Source organism: Pseudopipra pipra, chromosome W, assembly GCF_036250125.1.
Source record: "Pseudopipra pipra isolate bDixPip1 chromosome W, bDixPip1.hap1, whole genome shotgun sequence".
Lineage (NCBI taxonomy): Eukaryota > Metazoa > Chordata > Aves > Passeriformes > Pipridae > Pseudopipra > Pseudopipra pipra.
In genome coordinates, this window is record NC_087580.1 from 58,476,691 (window position 1) to 58,501,201 (window position 24,511).

General features: G+C 46.2%; 1 protein-coding gene and 1 long non-coding RNA gene across 5 annotated transcripts in view; both read left to right on the forward strand.

Moving 5' to 3' along the window:
- LOC135405143 (uncharacterized) overlaps nt 1–24,511 on the forward strand; it is a 547,777-nt gene that overhangs the window by 170,150 nt on the left and 353,116 nt on the right. The window lies entirely within an intron of this gene.
- LOC135405138 (sorting nexin-2-like) overlaps nt 1–24,511 on the forward strand; it is a 187,860-nt gene that overhangs the window by 105,418 nt on the left and 57,931 nt on the right. The gene's annotated exons all lie outside the window — the stretch shown is intronic.

Sequence of the window (24,511 nt, forward strand, 5' to 3'; positions counted from 1 at the left end):
TCTGGATGGCCAAATGACAAAACACCACCATCCAGAAATTTCCAGACTTGTCCTTGTAATATGTCAAAGCCTAAAACATTTTCTTTCTCTAAAATCACTGCTAATTGGTGCCTTGATATCTTTTTCTCTGCTGGCAAAAACAAGGTTACCTTAGCTATCAAAGTTGCTGGTAAATTCTGTTATCATAGAACCATAGAATGACTTGGGTTGAAAGGGACTTTAAAGATCATCTAGTTCCAACCCCCTGCCATGGGCAGGGATGCCACCCACCAGATCAGGTTGCCCAGGGTCCCATCCAACCTGGCCTTGAATGCTTCCAGGGATGGGGCATTCCCAACTTCTCTGGGCAACCTCTGCCCGTGCCTCACCACCCTCCGAGTAAAGAATTTCTTCCTAATATCTAATCTAAATCTCCTCTTTTAGTTTAAAACCATTCCCCCTCGTCCTATCACTATCTGCCTGTGTAAAAAGTTGCTCTCACACTTTTCTATAAGCCCACTTTAAGTACTGGAAGGTTGCAATGAGATGTCCCCAGAGCCGCCTTTTCTCCAGGCTGAACAACCCCAACTCTCAGTCTATCTTCATACGAGAGGTGCTCCAGCCCTCTGATCATCTTCGTTGCCCTCCTCTGGAACCACTCCAACAGGTCCATGTCTCTCTTTTGCTGGAGACTCCAGACCTGTCCCCTCCTGCCTCCTTTCTCTTAGCTTTTATTGCTAAGCAGATGTCATGGTATGGTATATCCCTTTGGTCAGTTTGAGTCTGCTGTCCTGGCTATATTCCCTCACAAGATCTTGCCTACCCCCAGTGTTTGGAGGAATGGGTTAAAAAGCAGAAGACTGGTGAGGAGAGCTGTAAATCGCTCAAGTGACCTTGCAGTTGGGAATAGCTTGATAAACCTGTGTGAACAGCAGGCCAGTGATCCTCTGGCATTGGACCAAACTTAATGGTGCCTGTGTCGCTGCTTGTGTAGCTCTGCCCGGGTGTTGCTTTCGGGATCCCCCAGTTAACGAGATAAGGGATATGAATTTACTCTTTGCATTCTAGCTACAAGTTTGTGGTTGTCCCAGCTGCCTGCCTGTTTTGACTCACACACCCAGCATACTGACCTTTGAGGGTGAGCGGAGAAAATGATGGAGAGACAGCCTTGATGCTGTGTGAGCACTGCTCAGCAGCAGCCAAAATATTGATGTGTTATCAACACCACTTTAGCTACCAATATAAAGCACAGCACTATGAGGGCTGCTATGGGGAAATGAACTCCATCTCAGACAGACCCAACAGTATCTCCACCCCTAATTCCTCACCATTTGCATCATGTTCAGGTGTCACATTATTTCATTTATATATATATAAATAAATATATATTTATACAATACATGCATATTATAATACATATGTTTAATATTTATATTTAGATATATATAATACATGTATGTATGTCAGTTGCTGAGGGGACCTGCTCCAGAGCCAGCCTGACCAGCAGCAAAGCAGCAAATCTTGGCACACAGAGGTTTTTCCTGAGGCAGGGAAGCACCAGGTCAGCGGAGAGACCCGCCAAGAGCTGAAATCTCTCGCAGGAGCCACTGACAAGGCCTGGGCATCGCCAGAGCAAGAGTTGGAGATTTAAATGAAGTCTAACCATTCCCACACCTATAAAAAGCAGCTGAGGGAGCCCGATGAACAGGTGTGGCATGGCAGCCAGGGTGTGGCATGGCAGTTCACGCTGGGAGGGTGTGCAGGAAGAACTCCTCTCTATAGGAAGCCATTCCACTGGCTGAGTAGGAGAATCAAAGTATGTGCAACCCAGCAACTGGGCACCAGTACATGACCATCTGGGAGCAGCTAACAGGCAGTGGACAGACACAGTAGTTGGTGCAAAAGGGCACAAGGAGGCCCCTTCATCCCCAGTCTTAGTAGTGTACACTCCCTCAGGTATGGTTTTGACATGCCGCAGAGCTCATTCACCGTTAGCTGCTGGAGTCACTGCAACGGCCATGTCAGAGGCTTCCACCCAGACAGACTTTCTGATGGTAGATGTAGCTCTTCAGATCTCAGGTTGCTGACAGTGCCTGATGCCTCTCCATGACACTGGGCCTGACAGTCATCCCTTCTGAAGAAGGTGTGTTATCGATGATGAGCTGTGTCACCAGGTCAAGGAGTTATGTGAGGAAGTAAGCAGGCTGTGCAGCATCCATGAGAACGACGAGAGATTGACAGGTTATTCTCAGACACTCTACAGTTTCAGGAGTAGTGGTAGTCCAAAAACTATCCCAGTATGGGGTATAACTGGAATATTTTATTGAACATGAGAACATAATTTAAGGGTCTTGGGGGCAGGACATGTTAATGAGGAGGACGAGCTATGTTAATTAGGGAGTTACACAAGTTTTACTGCAGTTTAGCCAATAGATTAATTTTTCTCTCAACCAAGATTACATAGAGGGAAGGGATTAAAGGGGTTTAGACATGGTCTGATACAATTATCTCGAGTCCTTTCTGATTTCTGCTGGAGTCAGGCTTAATCCATAAGGTAGAACTTTTACATGTCTTGTGAGAAGGGTCCAGCTCCTTCAGATCACGGGACTTTTGTCAGCCCTTGTTGCCCAAGGTTTATAGCTCAAATTGATCTGATTCTTTTTTTCTGACAGTTGGGTCTGGGCCCCTTCAAGGAGTCTCAACTTCTCATTGCAGTGGAGATGCAGATGGGATCCATACAGCAAGTCAAAGATCTGTGGAATACATAGGCTGGTAGCTGGTCACTGCCTGTACAAGGAGGAAGCTTCCTGTTCCTCCTGAAGACTTAGAGTTGATAAATAGGTTTAGTACCTTATACAACAGGTATGAGACCCTGGAATTGGATGAACAGACAACTGATGAGGTGGACAAAGGTCCTTCTGGTATAGAGGGGTCACCTGGGGCTAGACAGCCCATCCCCTGCATCACAACCTCCTCTGTTAAGAAAAAAAGAAGGGTAGTTGTCAGAGGTGACTCCTTTCAAAGGGAAACAGAGGGCCTGATATGCCAACTGCACCCAACCCATAGGGAAGCCTGCTGCCTCCCTGGGGCCTGGGTAAGGGATGTTACTAGAAAACTCTCTAGTCTGGTACAGTCCTCTGATTATTATTCATTATTGTTTCTTCATGTTGGTCGTGACAAGATAGTAAAGAGAAGTCCAAGGGCAATCAAAAGGGATTTCAGGGCCTTCAGACAATTGGTTGAAGGATCAGGAGCATGGGTTGTGTTTTCCTCGATCCTTCCAGTAGCAGGAAAAAATATTGAAAGGAACAGGCAGACCCAACAGATCAACATGTGGCTCTGAGGCTGATGTTATCGGCAGAATTTTGGTTTTTTTGACCATGGGATGGTCTGTACAACACCAGGACTACTGACACCTGATGGGATGCACCTTTCTCAGAGGGGGAAAAGGGTTTTAGCACAGGAGTTAGCAGGGCTGATTGATAGAGCTTTAAACTAGATTGGAAGGGAGGAAAGGGACAAAAGCAGTGTGGCCAGTGATAAGCAATGGGAAGGCATGCCAAAGTTTGAAGAACTGTGTGTCAGTAAGATCCTTCAGTCTGCTCCACAATATGCTGGCTTACAATGAACTGCACTTGAAATGTTTCTATACCAATGCATGCAACATGAGGAACAAGCAAGAGGAGGCTAGAAGCCTTGGCCCAGTCCCAGAGATATGACATCATTGGCATAAGCGAAACCTGGTGAGATGAGCCCTGTGACTGGAGTGTCCTGTTCATAGAATCATAGAATCATAGAATCATAGAATCATAGAATCATAGAATCATAGAATCAGCTAGGTTGGAAGGGACTTCCGAGATCAGCAAGTCCAATCCTTGATCCACTACCGCTGCGGTTGCTAGACCATGGCACTGAGTGCCACATCCAGTCTTTTCTTAAAAACCTCCAGGGACAGAGAATCTACCACTTCCCTGGGCAGCCCATTCCAATGTCTGATTACCCACTCTGTAAAGAAATTCTTTCTAATATCTAACCTAAACCTCCCCTGGCACAGCTTGAGACCATGCCCTCTTGTCTTACTGATAGTTGCCTGGGAAAAGAGACCAACCCCCACCTGGCTACAGCCTCCTTTCAGGTAGTTGTAGAGAGTGATGAGGTCTCCCCTGAGCCTCCTCTTCTCCAGGCTGAACAGCCCCAGCTCCCTCAGCCTCTCCTCATAGGACTTGTGCTCGAGTCCCTTCACCAGCCTAGTTGCTCTTCTCTGGACCTGCTCCAGGACCTCAATATCCTTCCTGAACTGAGGGGCCCAGAACTGGACACTACTCCAGGTGTGGCCTCACTAGCGCTGAGTACAGGGGAAGAATCACTTCCCTGGTCCTGCTGGCCACACTGTTCCTGATACAGGCCAGGATGCCATTGGCCTTCTTGGCCACCTGGACGCACTGCTGGCTCATGTTCAGCTTCCTGTCAATCCAAACTCCCAGGTCCCTCTCTGTCTGGCTGCTCTCCAGCCACTCTGTCCCCAGCCTGCAGCGTTGCATGGGGTTGTTGTGGCCAAAGTGCAGGACCCGGCACTTGGCCTTGTTGAACCTCATCCCATTGGAATCAGCCCAGCTCTCCAGCCTGTCCAGGTCCCTCTGCAGAGCCCTCCTGCCTTCCAGCTGATCGACACTCCCCCCCACTTAGTTTCATCTGCAAATTTGCTGATGGTGGACTCAATCCCCTCATCTAAATCATCAATAAAGATATTAAACAGAACTGGGCCCAACACTGATCCCTGGGGGGCACCACTAGTGACCAGCTGCCAACTGGATGCAGCACCGTTCACCACCACTCTCTGGGCCCAGCCCTCCAGCCAGTTCCTGACCCAGCACAGGGTGTCCCTGTCCAAGCCATGAGCTGCCAGCTTTTTCAGGAGTATGCTGTGGGAGACGGTGTCAAAGGCTTTGCTGAAGTCCAGCTAGACTACATCCACAGCCTTCCCCTCATCCACCAGGCGGGTCACCTGATCATAAAAGGAGATCACGTTGGTCAGACAGGACCTGCCCCTCCTAAACCCGTGTTGGCTGGGTCTGATCCCTTGTCCATCCTGTAGGTGCTGTGTGATTGCACTGAGGATGATCTGCTCCATAATCTTGCCAGGCAATGAGGTCAGGCTGACAGGCCTGTAGTTTCCTGGGTCCTCCTTCTGGCCCTTTTTGTCGATGGGCGTGACATTCGCCAACTTCCAATCATCTGGGACCTCCCCAGTGAGCCAGGACTGTCGGTAGATGATGGAGAAAGGCTTGACGAGCTCTTCCGCCAGCTCCTTCATCACCCTAGGATGGATCCCATCTGGTCCCATAGACTTGTGGGGATCCAAGCAGCTCAGTAGGTCACTAACTGTTTCCTTCTGGATTACAGGGGGGCTGTTCAGTTTCTTATCTCTTTCTACAAGCTCCAGAAGCAAGCTGTCCTCAGGACAACCTGTCTTACTGTTGAAGACTGAGACAAAGAAGGTGTTAAATACCTCATCCTTTTCCTCATCTTTGATAACTATATTCCCGCCCCTGTCCAGTAAAGAATGGAGGTTTTCCTTGCCCCTCCTTTTGCTATTGATGTTGGATGTTTACAGGCTCTTCAGGAGGGATAGGCAGGTCAGGTGAGGCAGAGGGGTTGGTATTGTATGTAATGGAGGGGCTGGAATGTACTATAGGCCACCCAGCCAGGATGATGACACAAGTGAATTATTCTTTAAGGAACTGAGGGATACCTCTAAATCAACTGCTCTTTTCCTTATGGAGGACTTCAACTTGTTAGATGTTAATTGGGAATACCACGCAGCTGGTGCATCAGGCAAAGTATTGCCATCCAGTTGAGGGAGGATATTGTCCCTCTCTGCTCTGTGCTGGTGTGGCCTCACCTTGAGTACTGTGTGCAGATTTGGGCATCACAATATAAGAAAGATATAAAGCTATTAAAGTGTGTCCAAAGGAGGGCTATGGAGATGGTGAAAGGTCTAGAGGGGAAACCATATCAGGAGAAGCTGAGGTTGCTTGGTTTGTTCAGTCTGGAGAAGAGGAGACTGTGGGGAGACCTCATCTGACCCTGAGATTAGCTCACTTGGTTAGAGCATGGTGCCAATAACACCAAGGTTGTGGGTTTGATCCCCATATGGGCCATTTACCTGAGAGTTGGACTCGATGATCCTTGTGGGTCCCTTCCAACTCAGAATATTCCCACTTCTTGTGGGACTCCACACAGCAGCTTTTCACATCTGATGGTGACCTACCTCATGGCAGAATCCACCAGTAAACAAAGCATAATGCCTTTCATCGTCTGATAACTCATTATATGGCACTTCTTGAGCATGAGCCACTTCCTTAGCCAGTGCTCCAAAATCCCTGCCTTTTGGCCAGTCCATGATCTCTTCCAGGATTCCTGTGAGGTTGGGCTTCCCCAGTCGAGCTCATTATGTGATTAACACTACCTACTTACTCCACATAGCGCTGGTTGCATGATGTGTTGAGGGGATGTTTCCTTCGAATATCCGGTGTAGAATGGGCAATAGTGGTGCCAAGAGGAGATATGCTGCTGTACCAACAGCTTCTGAAGCAGCCTGAATCCCCTTATAGGCTGCTAGTATCTCTTTTTCAATTGGGGTGTAGTGGGTTTCTGATCCTCAATACTCCTGGCTCCAAAACCCTAATGGTCGACCTCAGTTTTCTCCCGATGTTCTTTGCCAGAGGCTCCAGGTGAGACCATGCTCCCTAGCTGCAGTACAGAGTACATTTTGCATGGCTGGTCCTGTCCAAACAGGCCCAAGAGCTACCGCACAAGCTATTTCCTCTTTCATATGCTCAGTCTTGTTCTAGGCCCCACTCAAAATGGCTCTTCTTCTAGGTCACTCGATAGAGGGGGCTCACAAGCTGACTATAACATGGAATATGCATTCTCCAGAATCCCAGAAGGCCTAGGAAAGCTTGTGTTTCCTTGTTAGCCAGTGGAGACATATTTGCTATGACGTTGATCACATCCACAGGCACATGACGGCATCCATCCTACCATTTTATTCCCAGGAACTGAATCTCCTGTTCATGTCCCTTGGCCTTACTTTTCTTTATGGTGAAGCCAGCTTTCAGAAGAATCTGAATCCCTCACTTTCCTTCTCAAGTACTTCTTCTGCCATGTTGCCCCACACAATGATGTCATTGATGTATTGTAGATCATAGAATCATAGGATGGTTTGTGTTGGAAGGGACTTTAAAGATCATCTAGTTCCAATGCCCCTACTGTGGGCAGGGATGCCACTCACTATGCCAGATTTCTCAGGGCCCCATCCAACATTGCCTTGAACACTTCCAGAGATGGGACATCCCCAGCTTCTCTGGGCAACCTCTTCCTGTGCCTCATCACCCTCTGAGTAAAGATTTTCTTCCTAACATCTAATCTAAATCTCCTCTTTTAGTTTAAAACCATTCATCCTTATCCTGTCACTATCTGCCCATATAAAAAGTCCCTCTCCCTCTTTTTATAAGCCCACTTTAAGTACTGAAAGGTTGTAATGAGGTCTCCCCAGAGCCTTCTCTTCTGCAGGCTGAAAAACCCCAGATAGCCTGTCATCATGGGAGAGGTGCTCCAGCCTTATGGTCATCTTTGTGCCCCTCCTCTGGACCTGTTCTAAAAGGTCCATGTTCTTCTTGTGCTGAGGGCCCCAGACCTGGATGCAGTACTCCAGGTGGGGTCTCATGAGGGCAGAGTAGAGGGGGAGAATCACCTCCCTCGACCTGCTGACCACACCTCTTTTGATGCAGCCCAGGATGCAGTTTGCCTTCTGGGCTGCAAGCACACACTATTGGCTCATGTCCAGCTTTTCATCCACCAGAACCCCCAAGTCTTCCTCCACAGGGTTGCTCTCAATTAATTTATCTCCCAGTCTGTACTCATGTCTGGGATTGCCCCAATCCGAATGTGGCACCTTGCACTTGAACTTGTTGAACTTCATGAAGTTCTCATGGGCCCACTTCTCAAGATTGTCCAGGTCCCTCTGGAGGGCATCCCTCATGGCTCAGCTTCATGTCATCTCCAAACTTGCTGACAGTGCACGGTGCACTCGATCCCACTATCTATGTCATTAATGAAGATATTAAAGAACACTGGTCCCAAGACAGAACCTTGAGGGACACCATTCGTTGCAAATGAGTGTTTTAGGTCACTTAAAGAATCACTGGCAAAGGTATTGGCAAAAGCAGGTTTAATATAAAAGTAAAAGCACAACAAAGTTCGTTGGCAAGGTTCACTCTGCTACTTACTAGATGGTTAAAGCACACAGAGAAAAAGCAAGTAAAAATACAAAATCAATCAATCAAACCCCAAAATCAACCCCAAAATTATCTATATGGAGTCTGGGGGGGTGAAGGGCAGGGAAGGGTAAGGATAGGAAAGGGTAAGGATAAAAAGGAATAAGGAAGACCCTCCCATTGAGGCACAAGGTTCAGAGTGGACCCCTATGCTAAATTGAGACCTGGACTTGAACAACAGTTTAGGTCTAAAGGTTTAACGGTACTTAAACTTAATAGCAAATAATTGATAGCTTCAGTTAAACAATTTAACAAAAGATTCATATAGAATTTACTATAGCTCAACAGTAGCTCACTTACAAGCCTAACTTACTTACAAATCTGGGAAAGTGGCATTCCTAGTACATTTGCTACAGAATATTCACACTTGCATGCACACAGACCTAAAGAGTCTGTACAAGGTACCTGTGAAAAATTCCCCTCGAGTTAAGTGAAGTACTCACCTCGGATATCTTTGCATCTTCTCAATGGGCAAAGGGTTGAGCCTTGAGGAGCTGGGGGTATCATCCCAGGATCCATTGTCATCATTCAGCGGTGGTCCTCCAAGTATATCAAACTTAAGAGTTTGCTAGCTCTGAGAGGCCCCCACTTAAAAGGACATTGCTGGTCACAGCCCACTGTGGTCCAGGAGAGTTCAAAGGTTCTCACTTTAGACCGCTGTTTATAGGGTTGTCAGAGAGTTGGCTTTAGTCATAAAAAATTTTCATCATGGCCTCATCATGGTCAGTAACTTTCTTTGAAAGTTTGATAACAAAAATGTTATTCTACTTGGGTTGTTATTCAGGCAAGAAAAATAAGTTTCCAAGGCTGTTGGTTAAAAAACAGGAGCTTGTTACCCAGCACTAGTTCCTGGGAACAGAGAGTATTTCTGATAAGCTCAAGATGAGCTCAGTCCAGGTGCTGTTCGTCAAGGCTGAGACCTAATGAGCATTTCTCAGATCATAGTGCGGCCTGAAGGAAGTGGTGGTGGAGGATGTACCACCACAACTCATCACTGGCCTTCACCTGGACACAGAGCCATTGACCAAAACTCTCCGGCTGCATACATCCAGCCAATGCCTTATCCACTGAACAGTCCACCCTTCAAATTCATATCTCTTCAATTTAGAAATAAGGATGTCATGTGGGAGTATGTCAAAGGCCTTACAGAAGTCTAGGTAGATTACATCAGTCAGTCTTCTCTTGTCAACTGTTGCAGTCACTCCATCATAGAATGCCACTAGATTGGTCAGGCACAATTTGCCCTTAGTGAACCCATGCTGGCTGTCTTGGATCACCTCCTTGTCTTGCATGTGCTTTAACATTGCTTCCATGAGGATCTGATCCATGATCTTCCCCAGCTACGGAGGTGAGGATCACCAGTCTGTAGTTCCCCAAACTGGGCAATCACCAACCATATGAAGTTCAAAAAGAGAAAGTGCTGGATTCTGCACCTGGGATGGGGCAACCCAGGATGTATGGACAGACTGGGGAATGAGATGCTGGAAAGCAGTGCGATGGAAAGGGACCTGGGGGTCCTGGTCAACAGCAAGTTGAATATGAGTCAGCAGTGCCCTGGCAGCCAGGAGGGCCAGCCATGTCCTGGGGTGCATCAGGTGAAGTATGAGGAGCAGATCCTTGCTCAGCCATGCTGGTTTCTGGCCTGTCTTGCCCGATTTCTTACACACTGGGATGGAGAGCTCTTGCGCTCTAAGAGAAGTGTCCTTAAAGACTTGACAGCTCTGGTCAGCTCCTCTGTTCCTTAGAACAGTTTCCCTGGGTGTCTCATTCACCAAGTCCTTAAACATCTGGAAGTTCTCTCTTCGGAAGTTCTCTCTTCCAAAGTTCCCTCTTCCAAAGTTCTCTCTTCCAAAGTTCAGGGTCCTGACTTTTTTCTTTGCCAGGCTCACATTCCTTGAGATCACGAACTCCACCAGGGCATGGTCACTACAGCCTAGGCTGCCTCCAGTCTTAACCCCTCTAATGAGCTCATCTGCATTGGTGAGCACCAGGTCCAGTAATGCATCCCCTCTGGTTGCTTTGTCTATTACCTGGACCAGGCAGTTATCCTCTACACACTCCAGGAGTCTCACGGATTGCTTACAGTCAGCTGTATTACTTTCACAGCAGACATCCAGGTGGTCTAAATCCCCCATCAGGATGAGAGCTTGTGAACGCAATGCCTTCTGGAGCTGAAGCAAGAAGGCCTTGTCAACATGCTCCCCCTCATCAGGCAACTTGTAGTAGACTCCAATCACAACGTATTCTTTTTTGGTCCTGTCCTTAATTTTTACCCACAAGCTCTCAACCTGTTCGTGTCTGTTTCTCAGAGGCATCTCTGCACAATCTATCCATTCCTTAACACAGAGGGCAATATCCCCACCCCTCCTTCCCATTCTATCTCTTTTGAAAAGCTTGTAGCCCTCAATTGCAGGGTTCCAGTTATGTGACTCATCCCACTACGTTTCTGTGATAGCAATTAGGTCATAACTTTCTAATTGCACCATGGTTTCCAACTCCTTGCTTGTTTCCTGTATTGTGTGCATTGGTGTAGAGGCACTTCAGCTGGCCTACGGACTTCACCTTTTAGGAAAAGCCCTCTCTAATTCCTTTGGAATGATTTACAGGTATTGCCCTGATGCTTCCTAGAGTGTTGGTGTTTCCTGGTTTCTCTGACACTCAGAAGAACATCCCCTCCCCGGTCAAATCTAGCTTAAAGCTCTGCTAATAAGTTCAGCCAGCTTGCTTCCCAGAATACTTGCCTCACCTGGTCAGGTGCACTCCATCCAGTGTCAACTTGCCCGATCTCTCAAAGGCGATGTTATAGGTTAGAAATCCGAGAGGGGGAATTTTTTCTTCCCCCTGCCCCCCACTGTAGGAAAGACAGAGTTTGAATGGAAAGGGGGAAGGGAGTCAATTAGCCTTACAAAAGAACTAGCTGGTCAGACCGCATTCCTAACGGATGGCCCGTCAGAGGCTGGGGGGAGAGGGGAGGAGTTTTGGGAGGGGGTGACTGGGCTCTTCTCAGAAGGGGAAGGGTCAGATGGCTGAGTTCTCTCTCGGATGGAGACGGGGGTCTGCGTGCGGGCATTTGGAGAGAAGGCCTAAAGGTCTGTCTTTCTGGCTTCTCGTTCTGGTCAGCCCTGACTGCTGGCCTCAACTTGCCTGCGAGCTGTCTTTTGTCTCCAACCCGGACCTGCTGCGTTTTCATCGGAGTCTCTGTGCTCGCTGGGAGAAAAGGAAGAGCTTTGAAACACCATCATCTGAGAACAACAGTGAGTCCCGTGGGGGGTGGACTGCTTTTCCTCCTGCCCTTCTTCCATTGGGGCAAGAGTCTCTGCTTTCTTTTTGGCTTCTTCCATGATCCGAGATCACCCCCCCAGACCCCCTTCCCACGCGGTGACTGCCAGAGCCCAACAGCGCCCCCTGCAGATCAACACAGAGAACTGCAGGCTCTTCACCTCCAGTGATCCAACAGTGCCCCCTGCCAACCATGATTAGAACTGCGCTAAAGGACAGAGAAGTATTCATTCAGACTTTTTTGTTTGTTTTTTTTTCCTTTTGTTTGAAGGGGACTTTTTGGGTACAGGACTATTGCCTAGTTTTTCTGTGTTCTGTTACTGTTCTTGCCAACATACATATATCTTTTAATAAAGGGTTGTTATTTCTTCTGTTTTTTCCACACTTCCTCAATTAAAGTCCCTTAATTTTGAATTCACAATTGCTGAGAGAGAGGAGTTTGGTTTGTCTCATAACTCATCCTCTTTAGTAAACTTTCCAGTCTCTTCAAACTGAGACAGGCGAGTCCAAGATCACAGAACCCAAAACCCTGAGCATGGCACCAGCCATGCATCCAGTCATTCACCTGATCCATTTGTCTCCTTCTTCCCGGGTCCGTCTCCAACTGGGAGAATAGAGGAGAACATTTCCTGTGCTCCTGATCCCTTCAACATGTTTCCCTTTTGATATTTTGGTATCTCCTCATTGCAACTTCATTTGACCCTACATAAAAGAGTAGGAATTTTACCAGGCTTGGTAGCCTCTTTGTGACATTGCGAACGTGGGCCCCTGGTAGTCAGTAAACCTCTCCAGAGAGGTTGGTCTGAATGGCCAATGGGTGCTTCCTTTCCTGTCAGTGAGGAATCTCCAATTGCTAACACCCTTTGTGCTTTTTTGGTGGCACTGGTTCTAATACAGGTGATGGTTGCACCAACTTTGTACAATTGACCTTGACTGGTCTTGAATATCATGCAGTCTTCTCCTTCCAGTTCCAGAGTGTCATATCTATTGTGTAGGGGCACATTGGCAATAAGGGGAGACTCCACCTTCTGCTCCGAGCAGAGATGAGAGTGCAGTCTCCCTTTTCTTGCAAATCAGCCAAACCCATCAGCTCAGGGCTGGATGCTAACCTACCTTCTGCTTGCAATGACTTAAGACAGGACTGTGGCTCTGCCTCTTTCAGTGTATAATGCCATGCATCAATCTCCTGCTAAGATTCCTGGATACTATTCTGCCTGGTGTGGTCCTTGTGCAACATGGCAACCTGCTCAAAATGTTTATCTAACTGGGCATACTTGCACCCATGACACCGACCTCTGCCTTCAAACCCCAGGGGGACTTCCCGATTCTGGAGCAATGCCTGCAGGCAGTGCTGTACCCTTACAGACTATATCTAGGAGGCAGAAAGGTCCCTGAATGATCACACTGTCCTTTTCTTATCTGTTCTGCCTGTTTCACTGCTCGCACTAGGAACAACAAGCCTTTCTCAAGATCCAAATATCTCATTTCAGTATCATCGAAAGAGTGTGAGCTAAACTCTAGTGGTCTCTCCGCACCTTCTGTCCCCTTTTGCCATAGGTTGCAATGAGAATCATGTTCATTGAACCCCCATTCTACATGGATAGGATCAGTTGGGTGGATGGGATAGAGCTGTTGGAACAGCCTCAGTTCTCTTAGTAATAATAATACAATGCATTAGTGTGCTGTTTAGTCTATTCCCATTATTTTCCCTTTTTGAGCAAATTGTATAAGGGACAGGCAATAATATTAAAAACAGGAATATGTTTGTGCCAGTAACCTAAAGTTCCCATAATTTGCTGCAATTCTTTTATGCTAGATGGATTCTGCCCATGCTCTTATTTTTTCCAGGATGTCTGGGGGAACAGAAGCAACTCCTTTAATCCACCAGATTCCCAGTAACTTAACCTTCTGCTCCAGTCCTTGACACCCGGACGTAGGAATGTCTTGTCTAAGGCTATTAACCCATTCCTCATGTTTTTTGTTGCACACATGACCTCTTCACCACCCATTAACATATCATTGATATACTGATATATTGTAACCTTTGGTGTGTTGGAGAGTTGAGTTAAAACTTTTGCCAGGGCATTTTGACCAATAGTGTGAGAGTTTATATCCTTAGGGCAGTCTGTTAAAAATATACTGCACTTGCTTCCAGGTGAAAACAAATTTAGCCTTGTCATGTTCCCAGAGTAGAATCATAAAAACCCATATCTTTTACATCTAGAGTTGCAATCCATGAGTGGGATGCTCCCTGAATTTGAGTTATCAGTTCCACGATATTTGGCACAGGAGCAGTTAAAGGTGCAATATCAGCATTCAATTGCCAGTAATAAATGTGGGAGTGATAATACCTCTTTTATCCAATCAGTTACCACCCTGTCAATTGACATTTCTAATAATTTAATAGTTTTTGATTCATTTGAGCCCACTCTCCAGTTGTAATCATCATCTGTATAGGACCATTCTCCATCCCCTCATCCAGTAAAACCCCAAAGTGTTCCATTGGAGTGTTTCCATGACCTGCCATACAGCAGATCAAACCCTAGGATATCAGTATTAGTGGCTGTAGTGGGTTGACCTTGGCTGGATGCCAGGTGCCCACCAAGCTGCTCTATCAGTTCCCTTCCCATCTGGACAGGGGAAACAAAATAAGATGGAAAAATGACTCTGTTACGATCTGCTTAAATATTGCAGAAAGAACTTTTAGATTTGAATATCTCCTTGAGCAAAATTAAAACTCATACAAGTTATCTGTTAATACCAAAACTGTTTTTATTAATTACTAAGAGATGCAAAGAGAAAGAGGAAAAAATAAGAAAAGGTTGGAAAATGCTAAGATTACTTTTAGAAGCAGAGAAAAGATTACCACCAAAACTATCTTTTCATCCGAGCTGGTCTGTAGGGTGGGGGGGGGGAGAGAGAGAAGCAGTTTTTTGCCTTTTTTTTCCTCTGGTCTCTGCCACCTGATGTTATCTCTTTAGCTGCAGGGGGTCTTAGTTCTCTGTAATGCAGCCAGGATGTGGCTTCCCTGCTCACACCGGCAGTGCAGAGGTCTCAGTCTGCACCTCTCAGCCCTCAGAAATATGGTCAGGGTGGAAAAAACTCACACAGGTAGCATGGTGGGTCTCAGTCCACTTTAAGACGGCAGAAGTCCAGTCTCTGGTGACGGCAGGCAGCTTACGGTGGCAGAAGAAAAGGTGAGGACGAGGTGGAGAAGAGATTTTCAGCTGCTATAGCCAACTCTCTCTCTCACTCCTCTTTCCCTGCTTTTCCCAAACTTTTCTTCAGCTTTTATAGTGTTGAAAGGAGGTTGTGTGTGGTTTCTTGGCAAGTAGCCCTATTCAGATGTTCGCAGAGATATGATAACCATGAACAATACCAGGATCTTTTGGCAGGAAAACTCCAGTGGGAAAATCCTGGTGAGAACTTCTGGTGGAAAACTGACACAGAATTTTTTGGTAGGAAGTTTTTGACAGGCAGAAACAATGGCGAAACATAATTTTTTGGCATTTGTATGTTATCTGTCTGTTACAGACTCGTGGGTTGAGATAAGGCAGTTTACTAAAGCAAAAGTGAAAGTTTGCGCGTGCACTAGCAAAGAGGAAAATAACAAGGTTTATTCTCTATTTCCCATTAGCAAGCGGTGCTCACCTACTTCCCAGGAAGCAGGGCTTCAGCATGCACAGTGATTTCTCAGCAGGCAAACGTAAGCAACTAATGCCCCCCCTTCCTGCTCCTTTCCTTAGCTTTTATATCTAAGCTGACGTCATATGGTATGGAATATCCCTTTGTTTAGCTTGGATCAGCTGGCATGGTTATGTCCCCTCCCAGGATCTTGCCCTCGAGGAGAGGAATGTTACAGTGCTGCTGCTGTTTCCTACCACACAACAAGATCCATCAGTAAATAAAGCATAGTTTCTTTCATTTTCTGGTAACTCATATGGTGGTGCTTCTCGGGCATGAGTCACCTTTTCAGGCAATGCTTCTGGCCAGTCCATAATCTTTTCCAGGATTCCTGGGAAATTGTGTTTCCCCATTCGGGCTTGTTGTGTAATCAATGCTACCCACTTAATGCACGTAGCACTGGTTGTGTGATGTGTTGAGGGGATGTCTCCCTTGAACATCCAGTGTAGTACAGGCAATTGCAGTGCCAAGAGGAGACATGCTTCTGTCCCAACGACTTCTGAGGCAGCTTGAACACTTTCATAGGCTGCTAATATCTCTTTTTCAGCTGGAGTGTAGTGGGCCTTCTGATCCTCGATAACCTTGGCTACAAAACCCTAATGGTCAACCATGAGTTTCTCCTGATGTTCTTTGCCAGAGGCTCCAGGTGAGACCATGCTCCCCAGATGCAGTGTAGAGTATTTTTTGCATGGTTGATCCTGTCCAAACAGGCCCAAGAGCTACTGCACGAGCTATTTCCTGTTTCATATGCTCAGTCTTGTTGTTGTTCTTGGCCCCACTCAAAATGGCTCTCCTTCTGGGTCACTCAATAGAGGGGGCTCACAAGCTGACTATAGCATGGAATATGCACCCTCCAAAACCCCAGAAGGCCTAGGAAAGCTTGTGTTTCCTTCATGTTAGCTGGTGCAGACATAGATGCTATTTTGTTTACCACATCCAGGGGCACATGATGGCATCCATCCTTCCATTTTATTCCCAAGAACTAGATCTCCTGTGCAAGTCCCTTTACCTTACTTTGTTTTATGGCAAAACCAGCTTTCAGAAGAATTTGGATTATTTTCTTCCCTCTCTCAAAAACTTCTGCTGTCTTGCCCCACAGAATGATATCATCAATATATTGCAGATGTTCTGGAGCTTCCCTCTGTTCCAGTGCAGTCTGGATCAGTCCATGGCAGATGGTCAGGCTTTTTCCACCCATGGGGTAGTCGATTCCAGGTATACTGGACACTCCTCCAAGTGAAATGAAACTTTGGGCCTGCACTTTGTTGCCAGAGGAATGGAGAAAAATGCATTAACAATATCAATCGTGGCACCACTGGGCTGCCTTTGAATCCAGCTCATATTGAAGTTCCAACATATCCAGCACAGCAGCACTCAGAGGCAGCATGACTTCATTCAGCCACCATAGTCCACTGTCAGCCTCCACTCTCCATTAGACTTTCACACTGGCCATATGGGGCTATTTAAGGGTCAGCAGGTCTTGCTGATCACTCCTTGGCTCTCCAGTCAACAAATTAGATTATGGATGGGAATTATTGAGTCTCAGTTGGTGCGATATTGCTATAGGTGCACTGTTCTGGTAGCAATTAGCACTTGCTGGTCTGCAACTTACAGCAATCCCACTATGGAAGGACCTTCTGAGAGGCCAGGCAGGGTAGATAATTGTTTGATCTTCTCTGTAGCCACAGTAGCTACATCAAAAGCCCATCGATACCCCTTTGGATCCTTGAAGTACCCCTTCCAGTGGTAGTCAATGCCAAGGATACAAGGGGCCTCTGGGCCAGTCACAATGGGATGCTTTTCCCACTTGTCCCCTGTTAAACTCACTTCAGCCTTTAATACAGACAACTTCTGGCATCTTCCTGTCATTCCAGAAATCCAGATGGGTTCTGCACTCCTGTATCTTGATGACATCAGTGTGCACTGTGCACCAGTATCTACTAGAGCTCTATACCTCTGTGGATCTCATGTGCCAGGCCGTCGAATCCACACAGTCCAGTATGCCCGGTGATCCCTTTCCTCCTCCTGGCCAAACACAGAGACCTTCTATTCCTGTTCCGGGTCAGAGTATTCACTGTCTCACCTTTGCGATGCCAGACCAGAGGTCCCCTCACCAGGATCAAAGGAATTGATCTCAGTCCTTTTACATCTGGGAGATCGCTGATAGCCTTCTTGTGTCTCTGTGGCAACTACATGAACAACTTTCTTGGGTGACCCCTTCTTAACAGCTCTCTTCCCTCTCAATTCACATACCCAGGCTTCCAGCTTAAAGGTGGGTTCGTCATCCCACTTCCTCATGTTTTCCCCCTGGTCACACAGAAAGAACCAGAGTTCACCACGTGGCCTGCGCTTGGGGCTTCCTTTCCCTCTGACTGGGGCAGGAGAGGACCGATCTCTTGGGCTGTCCCTAAGAGCTGAGGTGCTGGCTCGAGAGGATGTGGAAGTGCCCAGACTTCCTTCTACATTTTGGAGCCAGGAGGACACCATCTCTACAGTTGGTGCATCCATTTGCGGGTAATATAATGCTACCAGGCTATTGGAATATGATGCAGGGGGGCTTTGAACCACCTTCCTCCACATGGACATTGTGCAAGGGACCAGGTAACTTCGGTTTCCTGTTTGATTTGTCTCACTCCTTTCAATTTCTTTGTTGAAGGACTGGCTTTTTGATCTGCCCCCTCCACTCCTGATTCTCCTTCTTCTTCTTCTTCTTCTCCTTCTTCTCCTTCCTCTCTTACTAATCAATGATACGCACCTGTAGCTTGCCTTATCCATTTTTTTTCTTTTCACTAGTGGGACAATTACTGTAGTTGTTGTGGTTTGAGTCCCTATCTCAGCCATAGTGTCCTCCATGGCAGTTTGGGTCCCTGCCACCACTACAGTCTTTTGAGAGTATTGAACTGTGGTTCGATAGGCACAGGCCAGGCCCCAGTACAGGGCAAGAAGCTGCTGGTTTTGATTGGGGTAGGCAAGGCACCTTTCCATCAGGTGACACATCTGTTTGCCAGGGTTCAGGTGTGAAGTCACAGGTAATGGGAGGTGTTCTCCACCCTAGCAACCTTCCCAAATCCTTCCACACGCTCTGCCACCCAGGAACTGGATGCCTGAGGGCACATTTCAATATATCATCACCTAAAATTTGTTTTCTCTTACACCATGATAACACCAGATGGCATGAACTCCATAGTGTGCCAACACTATTAGTTAATATTATTAGCAGTATTAAACAGCTTACGTAAGGATGAGCAAAGACCATGGGAGACTTCATTATAAAACCATTCATATCAATCTCAGGCAGGGATGGGAGGGTGTATTCCTCCATCATCCCCAGAAGATCGCTCCCCTAGCATAACAAGGCCATCACAGTAAGGGCAAAGCACAGAGCCATTGTTTATATTTATATGTTCCCAAACTCAGCAAAATAAAGACATAAGCAGTGCAGCTGACAAACTCCATGTTCCGCACAAAAGCTTGCTACTTGATAACTACTATTACTATAGCATGAAATATATATATATATATATATATAACTGCCTTTATCTTGCCCCACATTCAGGCACCAAAAAGACTGTGGTGGGTTGACCTTGGCTGGGCACCAGGTGTCCACCCATCTGCTCTATCACTCTCCTTCCCAGATGGACAGGGGAGAGAAAATAAGATGGAAAACGACTCATAGGTTGAGATAAGGCAGTTTACTAAAGCAAAAGCAGAAGCTTGCATGTGCACAAGCAAAGAGGAAAATAACAAGGTTTATTCTCTACTTCCCGTTAGCAAGCAGTGTTCGGCTACTTCCCAGGAAGCAGGGCTTCAGCACTTGTATCTGTTGCTCCGGAAGGCAAACACTGTAAATATTGAATGCCCCTCCCCTTCCTGCTCCTTTCCTTAGCTTTTATATCTGAGTTGACATCATATGTTATGGAATATCCCTTTGGTTAGTTTGGGTCAGCTGGCCTGGTTGTGTCCCCTCCCAGGATCTTGCCCTCAATTGGGGAGAGGAATGTTACAGTGCTGATGCTGTGCCAGCGTTGTTCAGCAGTAGCCAAAACTGGTGTGTTATCAACACCTTTCTAGCTATCAATGCAAAGCACAGCACTGTGAGGGCTGCTATGGGGAAATGAACTCCATCTCAGCCAGCTCCAGTACAGTGGCACCAACCAATACTTCAGCATGAGTTAGTTTCTGCTCACCGGGGAGCCATAAAGAAATTTTTGCAGTGGGGCATTCTTTAATAATTCCCTTAGTTCCTGTAAGTTTCACTTTACAGAGACTTGACTGTATATTTAGGTGACCTATTGTTTCATTAGTAATTACTGACAGCTGTGCCCTTGCGTCAACAAGGAACTGTACAAAAGTTTTCTTGGATCCTATTGGGATGCAAATGACAGACTCATAATGCTTATCAAAGAGCCATTGGATAACTAAAGCCAGAAGGGCGTGGTGTCTCACTGCCCTCCCCTCAGGGATGCAAGTATTTTGGTAGAGTATTTACAAAGTTAATTAAATCCCATTTCAGATCTGGGGGCACTGGTTTATCAAGAATTGATTTATTTTATGATTTCTCGCCACTGAATTAAGCCTTTCAGTCAGCTATTGTACTGAAGCTTAGAGGTAAGCAGTGGATGCATCATATACTACCTGCCAGGGTACTCCCAGCACCACAGCTCTATGCCAAAGATCATTATGTTCCTTATCAAACTTTGGCTCGTATTTTGATTTGGATTTAGTGGTTTGGACCTGGTGAACCTATTGGGGGGAATTTGGGACCTCAACAGTAGTCAACCCAATCCAACCTGTACAGCGCCCATAGTTCACTATCCTTTGCACAAACTCATTCCAGGTAGTTACATGTACTGGTTGTCCTCACCTAGGGTGAGCACTATCCTGATCTTGTGTATATACAGCAACTGCTGCCTTCTGGGCACGGATCTCCCATATCCGGTCCTGTGAGTTTGCTACAATAATTTTAAGACTATATGAAAGGCCATGGATAAGAGGGGTCAACCTGGACGGATCAATAAGACCTAACATTAGGGATCTCCTCAACATATCTCTTTCATACATAGCCTGGATACAAGTTACCTTCTGCACAGAGGCAGTCGGGTCAGAGAATCTGGTGGTTTTGATAACCATTGGGTCTCCTCTCTCTTGAAAGTCTTATTCCTTCTGCCTAATAAGCTACTTGTACAATCAGTGAATAATCATGATCCACTGGTGCCGGGGTTTGGAAGTTGTTAACTCACTTGTCTACCATTGGTTTCTGTGTTGCCATAGTTATTATATTGTCTCCTTGCATTGGCTAGCCAAATGGCCAATCCCCTCCTTGGCCCAGCAGCCCTTATAAGTTGTGGGAAATTTGAATAAAGGCTCTTCTTCACTGCTGGATTCCCTGCATGCTACGTGGTCTCTGTCTCCTGGTTTAAGTACCTCCGCCGCCTGTCCCTGCCACGAGGGACAGGCGGCGGGGGGGTGATTCCAGCCCTGAAAACCTTCACAGAGCAGCTGACAGTGACTGCCCAGAAACCCCTCGAACTGCAACACACTGGGGTGGTAGATAAAAATACATGGGGGCCCCAGCAGCCTCTCACTTCTTCGCTTATCAGTATTTGATCTCCTCCTGTAAGGGACACTTGTCAAACATATTCTGCCTCGGATTTGTCTGGGGGGCCTGAAGTACTTCTCCTGCAATGTATCCAGTTCTGCAGGAGACCAGGGAATTGTATGCACTGTCTATGGGCATTGTCATCTCCCTCATTTGCAGTCTCTTATTTAATTAATGGTCGTAGAGGGACAGGTTCAGGAGAGGGGTCAAGGTTCTCCATGTCATCTTCATTGCTGTCTGTGGTGGTTTAAAAAAACAACTCAGAATTAAACTCCAAATAAGCTGCTCCCCCCTTCCCCCCACCTGGTGGAGAGCGCCAAAGGCAGAGACTACGGGTCTGAAAACAAACAGCAATGGAATAAGAAATGCACAGTAACAGCAACAATATTAATAATAAAAGTATACAGAAGAGAAGGTGCTTTACACAGAAAAGGTGTTCACCACCTCAAGTCAGTTCCACATGGCCACCGAGACAAAGACAAGATGGCGGGCGGTCTCCCCAGATGGCACTGCCTGCCCCAGAACCCAAGACAATGGGAAAACAATGATGGACAAACCCCCCAAAAGCCAGAATCCTCTGCATTACGTCACCTGCTTTTCCAGACAACTGGACTCGGATGTGGTTGGTAGTATTTGGCTTGGCTCAGCTCTTCTCATCTCTGGTTGGACTCAGCTGGGCTTGGGCTAACCTGAGCCACTCCATTCCCTACGGCTGCTTTCCTCACTGGTGCCACAGTACACATATGCTCCGCTGGGCTCAGCTATGTTTGCCACTTGGAGTTGAGTTCTTCCCGAGGGACAGGAAGGGATGGGCGGCATCAGGAGAAGGACAGAGTCAGCAGGGCTGGTCCCAGCAACTTCCCCAAGAAAGAGATGGAACAAAATGGCGCACTTCTGGTGTGTACTCACAGTTTTCCTCCCCCCTGAAGCCACGCCCCCCAGTGATGACATGGGTGGTAAAGAATAGCAACCTACCCCTAGCCATGCCCACACAGTTTTAGGCTACATCTTCCTGCAAGCAAACCTAAGACACTGTTATAGCAAATACCTCCGTCCCAAGTTTTGAGATCTTCGCAATGAGGCAATTTGCGAATTTGTTGAGTCATACTCAAGGACAGTAATTGACTCAGTAAAAAAATCTATCTTTTCCTATAAGTACTTTTCTCATTTTTCTGCCATCATTGATTGGATTTTTAAGCTTCCATTCTCTGTCATGAGGGTGTCTATGCAAGTCTCCAATTCCTCCCTGACCCCCTTTTTGAAGATCACTGATGCTTTCAACACTTCATTTTCTGACTTCAAAACAGTATATTCTACATTTGCAAATTTTTTGGGGGGAGGATACTCTTTGATTTCCTTCTGTGCTCAAGGTAAACAAGCCCCAAATATTGTGCAAACTATTCCATTACCGTTACCACTTTTAATTTTTTGCCAATTCCTACATTGTTCTATCTACTCTACCACGTTATCCTCATCTTTCCAAAATGTTTGGGCCCATTCTATTCCTGCTTGGGATGGTACACATATATTTGCTGCAATCCTGATGAATAAAAGGAGCAAAGTTCCAAATAACAAGGTAAAGAACAAAGTGGTTAAGCAATGGAAGCAATAACCACAGGAATGTAGAAAACAGAAAATTGATGGCCTAAGTCCTTGAAGAGGGAAAATCAAAAAAGATAGCACCCTTCTTATCCAGGATTGTCGCTGTTGGGATGACCAAAAACACGACACAGTCTTCTTCCAAAAAATACGACTTTTATTGCAACAGATCAACGACATTTATACCCCTGGTGTAACATACATGTTACATGTTACATTACAATTGGTGCTTTTACATAAATATATATCAGGATTGGTTGCCTTGTAGCAAACTCATGATGATTCAGCTTTTTCAAACTCACAGTGACTTAGCTCTTGCAGGCTCATGATGATTTAGCAAAAGTTCAGGATATCCGGCTTTGCAGTTCTGTCTTCCTTCTTCTCACTTCCTTCCCTAGTTGTCTCAGGGATACACAGGTATCTGTGTTATGTCCATTTCACTCAGGGAACTCCTGGACCAGCCGGGTTCCTCCATAATTCCCCCTTTTTGTACTTGTGCCACAAAAATTGCCTTTACCATCCGATGCAGGGCCCTGCATACAAGATATGGCAACATTAATAGCACAACTACAATAACAAACAAAACCAACAACCCAGTTTTTACCAGAGACAGTAACCATACTGACAGTCCCCATCCTTAAAACAAGTTATCCAGCCAATCCCACTCTTTATCAACTCGCAATTGCTTTACTCCATCTTCTAGTTGTTGGATACTTCTATGTATTGACCGTGAATGATCTGATAAGTTCATACAACACATCCTGTCAAAATCTTCACATCTGTGTCCTTGAGCTAACAATAAAAAATCTATGGCAGCTCTATTTTGCAGAGTAGCATGCCTGACACTATCAACATCAGTCAACAAACCACTTAACGCAACTGATGTAGCATTGGTTTGCTTACTTAACCAACATCCCAAATTCGTCAGCTTTTTCAAGGTTGCTGTGGTAGCGACCCCAGGTTCCAATGCTGAGGCAGCTATAATTTCCCTAGGTCCCCAAAAGGTGACCGTTTCTTCGCAATCCCTTGCAAAATTGTGGATGGATCTTTTAGGTCGTTGTCTTTTGTGAATCACAGTAATGTTGGGTGTTAATAATGTAAACCTCCCAAGGCTACACGGACCACCATTAAGCTTTGAGGGGATTCCCCCCCCATGCTCTATCTCCACAAATTAGAAAAGTCCCTGCCAGCAAAGCAACTGGAACAGAAAAAGAGTGTGATATATGTGAAGAAGTGTATTTACACCAGGTCGTAGCATTTCTATACATAAGTAGAGTGGCATTTACATTCTGACTTCTTGGAGAGGTATTATAAGTATAATTAAACACTACACAAGTATCCATTACAACTGATCCTAATAATTTTAGCTCTTGAGGTTCCTGTGTTACTTGAGGTAAATATGCATACACTAAATCCCATGAATCAACACAGGATTGTGTACTGTTACACAGTCCTCAAGGCACAGACATAGGTCATGACCAATTGTCAAGGGGCAACCGAACCAAACAGGTAGAGAATGGATTTTCAGGGGTGGCAACAAAAAGGCAAAAGGTGTCTTGATTCATTGTCTTAGCCAGGGTTACCCATACATTCTGCTTCAGTTGTTGGATCATCCATGCATCACATATGTGCATCACCCAATGCAGGCCGAACACAATGAGCAGGAACCCATCGAGGGCCACCATCTGTGGAAACACAAGCATATCCTCTTCCCCAGGTTAATAAGTCACAGGGAGGAGACCACTGCCCTGTCTGTAAATCTCTTATCCTGACCTTCACCCCAGGGGAAACAGGTGTAAGTTTACGCAAAGACCCAAAGTGCTGGACCATAGGTGGGTCCTGCTGGTCCTCTGCAATGTTAATGAAATTGAGTACATACGTAGCTTTGTTTAATCGAGCTTTGGGAGTCTCCCCCATCATTCCCCCTTTTTGTTTTTGTAATTGGCGTTTGAGTGTACCGTGAGCCCGTTACATGATACCCTGACCCTGGGGGGCATGGGGAATACTGGTGACATGAGAAATCCCCCACATT